The following is a 5,155-nucleotide window of genomic DNA, read 5'->3' as shown; positions in this document are numbered from 1 at the left end:
GAGAGAGAGAGAGAGAGAGAGAGAGAGAGAGAGAGAGAGAGAGAGAGAGAGAGAGAGAGAGCGTGTATGTGTATGTATGTTTGTGTGTATAATATACTTAAGAGTAAAAGTTAAATGGTTTATTATTCTTTTTTCCCTCTCTTTTTCCATCCTTCTAGAAATTGTACATGTTTCGCCTCTGACAGAAATCAATATATTCTCTAAATTTTCTTGGAAATTTGATTGTCGAGGCTTCAAAAATCATAGGAAATATTCGAGACTAAGTTAGTTATATTCCATAATTCTATTTCACATTCAATTTTGTTCAATTTTATTGTTTCCCCTTTTCTCTTATTTTGATTAATTTTTCTTGCTTCCTGCAAATGTATTTCGCTAGCTGCAGGCCCTTCTTGTCGGAATGTTTTAATTAAAATATATCATAAACATAGGTGAAAACAACTGCAAGGCATTAGTGCAAAGGGATAGAAATTTCTATAAAGCAAATAAAATTAGAATCAAGAATAATAAATACATAACTTATAGATATATGAAATTTCATAAATGTGTTAAATTCATTTTGGAAGTATGGTACTTTCTTTAATTTTATGTTTTTGAAACCTCTGGTAAATAATCAAAGCTGCAGTATATTTGATTAAAATGTTGTTAATTCTTAATTTCGTTTTAGAATTTCATAAATCTTCATTATCATAATAATCAGTGTTAAACAAAATATAGGATACGGAAGTTAAAATCTCAGCCTTCTGGCGCCTATGCAAATTTTATATATTATAAATTATATGTCTGCAGTTGCTACTTTAAGCGTTGGTATAAACTGGAAATCTGTGCATATTCGGTTCAATTAACATTTGTACTTATTGTTTAGAATGAACCAAATTATATGACTGGTATTTAATCTATGAAACTAAAATCGATGAATGAAACGAACAAGGAAGGAAAGGGAAACAAGTATTTCGTTGCGTTCCGTTTAGTAACAGAGTTAAGAATATGTCGGAATGGAAAAACTAGTAATCTGCAGATTGTACTGACTTACTATGCATTGAAAAATCTGAATAGCCCTAGTTTCACGACGGTTTTCTGCATCTGTTGTTTGTGCATATTCATTATACCGCGAATCCTCTTGAGGGATGGCGTTTTTGTGATGAGAATTTATGTTGCATCACTAATAATAGTATTATTAGTTATTCATCTCTCAGAAGAATCTTCTACTGAAAGGCATACAGTGTTATTATAGTTTCCTTGGGTTTATATAATATCGATTCCTCTTAACGTATGTCGAAATTACTATACGTGCAAACTGTATAGTTAGTTTCAACACCTCTGGTTTTTGACGGCTGTAGTGTTTGTTTACCAGGTAAGTCATTGACTGTAATTCACTGTACGTTACACAAACATTCGTTGAGATTGTACAGCTACACCTGTTATTACCTATCGTAGTGATCCTACTATTCCTTAATGCGAGACTATTAACATTGTCGCTATTAGTTCCGTTTCTTTATCCATTGTTAATTATGTTACCATTAATCTTATTGAAAATATCATTCCTTATAGTATTAGGGCATCTCCCTACTGAAATAATTCGAACATTAATCTGCATTTATACCTAAATCATAAAATTCAACTTTTAACTCTGTATAAATAATAACTGTGTCTATTTTCTCTTTCAATAACTAACTAGGAAGGAGGAATTTCAACCATATTTCGTGGTCTGCTACCACAACAGCTCCTTTATAGGATCCAGTTAGCTCAAGACATCATCAGGAGGAACCACGTCCGGTTTCGGCCCCTACTCCTCTACCGTTTTGACGTGGCGGGGCCCCTCCTTTCGGAGGTGTCTTCAGCTCTGGTGTTGGGTGCATGTCTTCTTTCACTGTTTGTAACTGTTCTAATTCAACTGTGGAATGTCCCTCGCTATGGTTATTTTCCAGGAGGTTTTGGCCACACGTCTTACGGTTCATCAACCCGCGTTGTTGAATTACTTTCTTCTGACATACCTTCCCTTGGTGGATTAGGATCCAGTTAGCTCAAGACATCATCAGGAGGAACCAACTGAGTGTAGTTGTTCCAATCTACGATGGTATGTTTACTTTTACTTTCATAATATTCGTCGTCTTTAAGGTATCGAACTGACAGAACCGTTAGCACTCCGGGCGAAGTATTTAATTTTGACTAAATGTTCGCAATTATGCCATCTTGAAATTTTCCTGTCATTTCATTTTCCATTACATTGTCCATTTCCATTATCTTCAAATACGTATAACCCGCCTCATCTACTTGCTTCGTAGCTTCCCCCGATGTTAACACCATCTCATTGATACGTTTAATTTCCCTCTCTTCAAATCGTCATACCACACTTTTACAAGCCAAACTCCTTTCTGATATCAGTACAAATCGTATAACACGTATGAACGACGGATATCTACCTGGGATTCATCCTTATCGCAAAGCTTCAATTCGTCCATGAATAACAGGCGGTTAATATTTTCTTGTTGAGCCTTGAATCCATACTCAAACTTATTTTTCCTCAAAATCATTAACAGTGTCGTGTATACTACAAAAATCAGATGGAACAGACAATCCCCTTAAAATATACCTCTCTTCATTTCTACCCCACTGAAGGTAATTCCATTTGCTGCCAGTTCTATCTTTCCATTCTCTATAATATTTCCATGTAATCGCTTGACATTCGGTGCAATAGCAAATAGATCGTATCGTAGGTTTTGCGGTAATCAAATGATGCCAAGGTCAAGTTGTGTTTCGTCCATTCTAAGTGCTGGTTTGTATATCAAAAGTTGATCTTTGGTATATAAACATTAACGCCTGCATCCCTTACTGCTTATCTGGCAGAATTTCATTTCTTTCATGTTGAACGTACACGTACTCTGCTATTATTATTATTATTATTATTATTATTATTATTATTATTATTATTATTATTATTATTATTATTATTATTATTATTACTGGTGGTGGCGGTAGTAGTAGTAGTAGTAGTACCGTTACTGTAATTTGTTTTATTAGCATTACACTATTGAACTTCTAATAGGCACGTCTAATATGCAAACTAAGATATATCTCTATACTGTAAGTACTTATCATTCGTTTCCCCACCCCATTAATATCCCTTATCTTAAATAATCTTCACTACATAGATAAGCATGTAAAATGAGCATAAAATATACATGCAACCTCAACGATAACATGGAAATTACATCCATGAATGTCTATGCATGTTGATCTAACAACGTACGCTTCAGAATACAGAAAAAGAAAACAACAACAAAAACTGTAGAACTTTCATATTGCACTTCCATTTATATCGTCAACTGATATGTATGGAGTTCTTGTGATTGTAATCATGTATGACCTGATATTTAATGTATGCAAACGTTTTGATGTGTATCAAATCGTATAGGAAAACTGGGGGTGCATAACGTATAATTTATATATGAGAGCGTGGCTACCGTCTTTAAATGCGTTATTTTCATATGTTTGTGCGGCTGGTGTTTGACTCTCATGTTCACTTATGCACGAGATGCCACTAAACTGATACCGGGAAATAAATTTCATGTAGCTTCCTACTTTAAAAACGCATGTAATTAATTACGCAAGAAATATTCAAACAGTAATATATACATGTATTTTAATATATACCTTATGCACATGCAACTGTATGTATATATATAATATATATATATATATATATATATATATATATGTGTGTGTGTGTGTGTGCGTGTGTGTGTGTGTGTATGTGCGTGTGTGTGTGTGTGCGTGCGTATGTGCGTACATATATATATGCGTAAATGTAGACATGTATACATACACACATGCATACATACATACATACATACAGGCAGACAGACAGACACACAAATATACGCGTAAAGATTATTTCTGTCTGATGATGTAATGCAATATTGTAAGCATTACAAGTGTTCGGTTTTGGTTTTAAACTAAGTCTCCGGATAGAACTGCCACAGAAAGCTTGTTGGTGTTGAAGATGTCTGTCGAAAAATATTAGAAACAGAATGAGCAAGCAAAACATGTCGTATCACTCTTGAGCATTTAATTTATAATTCAAAAACAGTGCAGATAAGTTATACTAAATAATATATTTTACAGCTGTTTCTAGAATAGACAAGCATGTGGATCGTGTGTTATTGAGTAAAAATTTCCACCTAAGCTAACTACTGCGTTATGAGCTGGAGAATGAAAAGTAAAGGCCATCATTCATTAAGGATATTAGTAGTTAGATGTTCATCGAGGAAATAGGGCGTGTCTAATCGGAAAGTTAATTGTGGTTGGTAGATCAATGACCGAAACATTAAGGAGATCCTCAGTAAAATCCTTAGTAAAAGACAATATCAATTAGTAGTTCCATATATTATTCGAAAGCACTCCTAAATAACTCACTTTCTCTTCAGAGCTTGAACTAGTAGCTTACAACTTGTACTATTTATTTCGCTTGGTACTTCCATAATAGGGCTGTTAAATGACATTATCTTTTCCTAAAGATTTTACAAAGGATTTCCTTAATTCTTCGACCATGTATCTACCTGTCACAATTATCTTTTACTTTAGACATTACTTATTTACTCTACAGAGGGATGAGTACTAAAACTAATACCCTCAATTAAGGTACTCTCTGTCTGTTTGTCTGTCTTCTGTCTGTCTGTCTGTCTGTCTGTCTGTCTCTCTCTCTCTCTGATGACGGGTTACGTTACATGGAAAACTTTATTCTATAGCATGCGATCCTCATGCTTAACATTTCCTCAAATAGTTGTAAGAGACTAACTATTTACTCGAAGTATTCTGTAGGTAGGTTGAAATTATATATTAAATATTGTTGGGTGATGCGATATGATATATTTTGCGTGTTCATTCTGTCTTAATATGCAAATATACACACACGTACATACATACATTCATGCATGCATATATATATATGATTGACCGTTGACTGAACACTATTCAATTTTTTTTCTCCGTGTTTTTCTCCTTGTCTCCGTATTCTTTCTGTTGAAGAGCGTAGCTCGAAACGTCAAAGACTTTCCGTATTCCCGAGCGTCATACTAATATATACTTTTGTTATTTACACCACCTGTCCTCGTCTGTTGTTATTATTTGTATATTCTCCCATATATATATATATATA

Source organism: Octopus bimaculoides, chromosome 12, assembly GCF_001194135.2.
Source record: "Octopus bimaculoides isolate UCB-OBI-ISO-001 chromosome 12, ASM119413v2, whole genome shotgun sequence".
NCBI classification, from domain to species: domain Eukaryota; kingdom Metazoa; phylum Mollusca; class Cephalopoda; order Octopoda; family Octopodidae; genus Octopus; species Octopus bimaculoides.
The sequence above is the reverse complement of the archived record's forward strand: the minus strand, read 5'-3'. Positions refer to the sequence as shown.